Below are 7,173 nucleotides of genomic sequence, written 5' to 3' on the forward strand. Positions count from 1 at the left end.
AAGTTCTTTAGTTCCAAATATTCTTTTTTTTTTACACTGTTTATTTATTATTTTTTTTACTCGATTTTCCGCCTTTCAACCTGAATATTTAAATAACATAAGTAACAATTTTGTCAATTAATGATTCATTTGTGTATTTTTCTAAAACAGATGTCTAATATTTTAACTTGAAAAATAGGTTGTGTTTGTTCAAATTTATTATAAATACCAGACGAGTGTTAATTATATATAAACCTATATATATTGTAATGGTTAAAGATTAATTATGTATATTTTTTTTATATAAGTTGTACTAAAAAAATAATAATATTAATAATAATAAAACCATTAAGTTATTATTGAATGAAATAAAATAAAATAGTAATATTTATGAAACATAAGCGAACAAAATTAACAAACAGACAACACTTTTATGAGCAGTTGTAATTTTTTTTTGTTATTTTATTATTATTTATATAATCCTAATACTTATAATCAGCGTTTTTCATTTAATCCCAACTCTATGCTTATAGTGTATCAGTATAGTCTACAACTGATTTGTACAATATATATATACTATATTAAAACGCCTTAAAAACATATCACTATTTATTGTTTCAATATATTGATTATTAAACTTTACTCTACTAACCATATTATGTAAAAAGTAAATAATTACTAAGATTATTATTTGTTATTTATGAAACTGTTTAAAAATTAAAATGGATACGTTTCCTTATATTTTAAAAGTGTTTGGTCAATTTGAAACAATCTTAGGATATAATCTTTATCATTTTATCTGGAATATTGGTCACTAATGGAATATAAAAAAAATTGTATTTTTTATGAAAATTAACCATTGTAATAATTATTATATGTTAGTGGATTGACACAATAAGCCAGTAGCTAGACTGTGAAAAGGTCTTATTTTCTTACTTTTCCATTAATCTCAACTCTATCAAACATTTATTGGTTGTCTTATTCTTATACAAAAACAACTGACTTAATGTTATATGAAAATGTGAGAACGCTAAAGATTGATAGATCACAATGAAATCACATTATTCTTTTGTTAATTAGCGCTGATCTTGTTTTTTACAAAACATTTTTATATTTTGAGCTACAATTACTAACACTGTATAATGGCTATGCTCCGTGAAAATGTAATATAAAATAATGGTTTTGTGTGCTAGTTGAATATTTAAATTTGGCAATATTTGTTTTCTTTTATTATTATTAATACTGCTGACATAATAAAGTTGGCACGAAATTAATGATAGAGTGCTTAGACAAGCCACAAGAAGTACAGTAAATTAGGGGAAAATTGCTAAGTACTTAATCTGTCCTAGCTGGATACATATAGCATGAAATAATTATTGTCTAAAACCCAATTCCATCAGTCCATCTATGTGATAAAAATTAAAATGCAGGGACATCTAAAATAATGGATAACTTATACCGAGATGATATTATAAAAATGTAAAGTTTCATATTATATTTTAAAATTAGTAGTACTATACAGTATAGGTACACACTAACTTTGTCGTATTTATTAATATAATATAAATTATTAGTAGTAATATTGTGTTTTTGGTGCCTCAAAGACTAGCCACTGGGTATGCTGCACTTTGAATATTTTGATGTATTAACTTTTTTGTGTTGATACTGAATAAAAATATGATTTTTTTTTTAAATTTCTTAAGTAAGAACTTACTTATCAGCAATAAACAGCAGATTAAAGAAAACAAGACAAATTTTAATTTAAAATTTGAAAACATAATCAAGCAGTTGGTTATTTTGACGGTACTATCTTTTGAACCCTCACCATTTAAACAAATTATTTCATTTATTTAAAGTTAAATAGTAAATAAATTAAATTCAAATAATAATTCATGCAAGCGAAAGTGAATATTACCAAGAAAACCTGATTGTAATAAATACAGAATTTATATTTATTGTGATTATGTTATAATTTAATATTGATATTTTCAACCAAATTTGTTTTGTATATTAATCATACTTTACGAATTTATAATAATTTTGCTCTTTACACAAGCGCCAAGTGGGAGAGTTGTTCTATAATCAAAACAATTCCTTGATAAACCATAAAGCAAGAACATTTGGCTCTATGAATGATGATGGACGTAAAAAAAGATACCGAAATTGACTGAGAAAAATGTTTTGACAATGTGATAAACTCATCAAATTAATTAAAAGGATTAATAATAATGTATAATATATAACGAAAATAATAATTAAAATGTATGACTTTACAATTTACTTCTGTTTATTTATTTTTATATATTAATTTAGTATGTAAATATTGTATATCTGTATGAATATAATCATAATTATATTTATAACAATGAATGTAATTATATTATTATATTTGATTAATACCTTCTTATTGTAATTATTATTTTTTTTTTATGCAATGAAAATCTGCAGCAGCATTATTGGGATTCAAAGTTTTTAATTGTTTATGTATCGCATTTAACTATGTAAGCTTTACTTACCACACAAGAGCTAACAAAAAAAAATGTAAACGAGTATTTTTGAAAGGCTCTTTGAAAAATTTGCTTCCTAGGCCTTTTATAATTTTAGATCCTAGTACGACACTCGATTTAAAGATAGAAATATTTGCAACTAAATAGTGCCCACAATACATGTGTTGTACTGTTGTATATTAGTAGTATTTTATTGTCTTTAAACAATAATTATGTAACTATATGTAAGTAATATGTGATCAAATCAGAAATGTTTTAAAATAAAAAAAAATTTAGAATGTTTCAGATCTGAAAATGTATTTGAAATTGTTCATTATATTAATATAATAATATGTAAAGGCATAGCCAGAAGAAGGAATTACAGTACTCAAAAAGAATGCAATAATTTTAAGAAGAAAAGAGGAAACTTTTTTATCATTTTCAGTCTAAAAGGGGGAAGGTCATTTTTGGGCGAGGGGTGCCGAGTACTTACAATGGTATTTCTTATTCGATTAATCTTTTTTCCAAACATTACCTGTATTTGTCTGTTTGACCTTGTGTTCCAGATGCTCATGTGGTATAGAAACAGCACAGATCGTCTCCCTTCCCAACTAGCATGTACCTGCATGTGGGAAATCTCAACAGAAAAAAGTCTTAAATAATGTATACTCACATAATGGATTAGGTGATTGAATTGACGGGTGATGGAATATTGGAATATTTCTTTTTAAAAAATATTTTGTCATACAAGGGTTAATCAATAAAACATTTGAATGTTCAGGACGTTACTACGCAAATTAATTTTACATTTTTGCACCCCCTCCCCCTACAATTGTTTTCCAATTCAAACACTGCTCTCACCGGATGACAAACAAACTAACAAACAACTTGGGATAATAACTACATTATCCTTTATTGGTGGTAAACGTGTTCGATTAATACTAAAATATGATATTGAAAATCGTTCGTGTATATTGTTTGAGATAAAAATTACAATGAGCCTCCATCGGCGGAAGGATACAAATGGATATCGACCTGAAAAAAAGTGCAAAAAATTATTCCGACCTTGCCAGGATTCGAACCTGGAATCTTCTGATCCGTAGTCAGACGCGTTATCCGTTGCGCCACAAGGCCTCGGTGTGTTGACGTGGCAAAACGTGAACATATAAACGCGTTTCAAGTAACTCGGTTGGTTAGTTCCACGATGTCCTATAATGATAGTGGACATCGGCCCCCCGAGATAACAGTCATTGTTCATTATTTTAATAATCACTTAAACCGCAAATGGGAAAAACTGAATAGCCTATAACTCTGTACCAGCATCGACTAATTAATATATTTTTACTTACTCATATTTAATCGATGGTACAGAATAAATAGCACATAGCCCGGTCGCCACATTATGTAGGTCGGGCAATGTTTACAAAATACGGATGTTATCATTCCTCGTGATATCAATTAATCAAAATTCAAATTGCGTTTTGCTTAACGATAAACAATCGTGACTGACTCGTCAGTCGTCTTGTGTTTTGCATTTTGCTGGAACATGACTCGAGGTGCTTTGGTCTGTTGTAAAATTGTACACATGTTGTGAATAATTGTTTATTTATTGTACGGTTTTTATACTTGTACGCATTATAGTGTGCATTTGTGTACAAATCCATGAGACAAAACGTTAGTGTTTGGAAAAAATTGTCTTGTGTATGGCTAAATATGATGATCTTGGGGTTCGGACCGTCTGGACATTTTTAAAAACAGAAAAAAAAATGTTTATATTATTTAATTATTTTTTTTGTTTTTGTGGTTACAGTGATGGTATACAAATCATTGGTTTATTTCTGTTTGGCATCCATTTTTTTGGAATTTTTTTTTTAACGTATGTAAAAAAAAATTTACAAAGAACATGTGGTACCTTGCCAAAGTCCTATCATGCCGAATATTAACAAATGTATTGTTACCGGAGAAATTTCAATTGCTAAAAGATTAGTACTCTTTTAGAGAAGCAATGTAGGACAATATCTTATATTATTTCAATGTTATTCAACATATTATTGAAAACTGATGAAAAGAAAAAATTGCATGAAGCATCTTTATCTGTTTCAATCAACTTGATGTAGATAATTTAGGAACGTTTAAATATTTATTAAATTCATAATTACTATCTATTATTATACTAACCTTTTTTCATCAGTAGTTATAAATTAATAAAATATGAACTTTTAAATCTATACCTACATTTCTAACAATAAACCGTCATATTGATTTAGCTGGCGCTACTGCATTTGTGATTGATTGAATGATGGGATCTTTTTCAGCAGTTAGATAATTACAGACATGGAAATTCAAACACTTAAAGAAATCAATGAAATGCTGTAGGTTTCCATTAGCTGAAATTCTAATGAAGTATAAGCATCTGAAGGTGAACATTTAAAAACTCTTTTTAATTAAAATAATTTTACTATATAGTCTTTTAAAATAGATAAAAATCTCTCAAATTTTATATTCACTTATTATTACAATAAAATTACCCTTCAATCAAATTACTTAAACCTTTGCTGTGATAATATTGAACGTCAGTGAAATATTCTAGAAAATTAGGATAAACTGATGTATATCATATATATATATATCAATTAAACTCTAAAAATGATAGAAGGTACCTACAATAAACTATGACTAAATAGATCTATTGAATAAAACCGTATGCTGTTAAATTTTTAAGTGTAAATAATTTGATATTACAAAGTGTACCGACTATTGAGTAGACACAGGAGTTTTTCTGTTAAGACTAATCACATAACTGATGTTTTTGACACAAATATAAATAATATTATATTTTATATTAATGCGTTTTTTTGTTCAACTTCCAAATAATAAAACAATAATTGTTATTTAACTTAGCCATGTGTGAACTTGTAAACATATTTAGTCTTTGAACTATGCATTTTTAATATTATAAAGCACTGTGAGTGAACTATTAATTTATGTTCATAAAAACTGTATACCTAATAATATTTCAATACATATTTTTTTTTTAATATAAACTCATAAGACCAGTATTATTTGTGTTTTATATTTATTTTTTATTTCTATTAGTAAATGATATTTCAAAAAAAGTTATAACTGGAGTAGATACCTACTTTGAAGTGTATAACCTATCAAAGAATTTTTAATGTTAATTTTCGTAGTGTAACACATAATTCTACACGTAATTGAATCGATGGGATGGAGAACAGGTTACATTAAATATTTAATTCAATTTACTTAACTACTTAAGTACTTTTTCCTCCTTTGCCCCTGTATATAGACCATCATTGTTTACACAATATATTACAAATACTATTTATAGAACCTCAAGTTGTAGAGAGGAAAGATCGATCCAATTATGCCACCCCTCCCCACAAATAACCGAAGCTAGGTACACAGTAAAGGAGAGCTATATACTTGAATATTTCTAAAATCCTTTGGAAAAATTCAAAAATATAACTTATTGGAACATAAAATTGAATATTTTATTCTGTTCGGCCCTGTGATAAGAAATTATAGCCGATAACCGTAATAAAGAGTTTATTTAGTATTTAAGGGGTTCGGTGGCGGACAGTTATTATAGTCAAAACATACCAAACTTTTGTCCATCACTCATTCACTCCATCATACTGTTCAGTGTTTGAGCTAGTAACTCGATAATATTTCAAAAAATTGATTTGAATTCGTTATTAGGTCTATCTGAGATCGTCCATTCCACTTTTTCCGATTTAAATCCCCCAAGCGCCAACTATGAATTAAGTTTGAATATTTTGAAATTTCGGAATTTCCAATCGTTGATTATTCAGAATTTAAATCAGAAATCTTTAAATGTGGACTGACCGATCTGGAGCAGACATTATGACAAACTCAGATCAGTTTTCTGAAATATTATCGCATTATTATGTCGATTGGTAGGAATGTAGGATGGACAAAAAGTACGCACAAATGAGCAGTAATTGTTAGGTACTGTCCATGCGCGCATCGCCGGGGCGGTGACTTGTAAATGAGCGTGATTGAGCGCTCAAGGATTGCCTAACTCGAACTCCTTAAAAACTGTCAGCCACCGATTACAAAAACCATAGTCTTGGAACCAGTGGCGTCATTTGGGGGGGGGGGGCAACTTGGGCATTTGCCCTAGTCTAACATTTACATCAACCCTTAAGTAGGCACATTTACAAATCATAAGAAGTCTTATTTTTAACTACTATATTATAATCTATGAGTCCATTGTCATAAATCTGAATATTGATATTTTATAAATAAATTATTAATCATTTTGTGTAACAGTTACTGACTGATAACCGACCGACTTGCAAGTGGGCAGTTGGTACTTGGCTGTCATAAATTTAGATTTTAGACTGGCACACTGCAAAGTACCTACAAGACGTGTGGACAGTCGTGTGTACTGGTACCTTAGGGCTTAGATCATATACACTGGATAGAGCTATGGTTTAAAATCTTGAAGCATAGCTGTTCGTGCCGAAGTCATCACTGCGCATGAGCAAAGTATATGATCTAAGCATTCAGTACCTAATCGTCCTTATCACTATAACACTTTATTGTTCCTTCCCCGTCCCGCGCGATCTATTTCATTCCTCACGCATGCGCAATGAGTACTTCGGGCATGAACAGGTCTGCTTCAAACACGAACTACGCGTGATATACGCTATAGCTCTATCCA

At 28.8% G+C, this 7,173-nt stretch overlaps 1 non-coding gene across 1 annotated transcript; it reads right to left on the reverse strand.

Annotated features, from left to right (window-relative positions):
- Positions 1–3,526: 3,526 nt before the first annotated feature.
- Positions 3,527–3,599, reverse strand: Trnar-acg. Its single transcript has one exon. It is a non-coding gene; the product is annotated as a tRNA-Arg (tRNA).
- Positions 3,600–7,173: the final 3,574 nt, after the last annotated feature.

Source organism: Myzus persicae, unplaced genomic scaffold (genome assembly GCF_001856785.1).
Source record: "Myzus persicae strain clone G006 unplaced genomic scaffold, MPER_G0061.0, whole genome shotgun sequence".
Lineage (NCBI taxonomy): Eukaryota > Metazoa > Arthropoda > Insecta > Hemiptera > Aphididae > Myzus > Myzus persicae.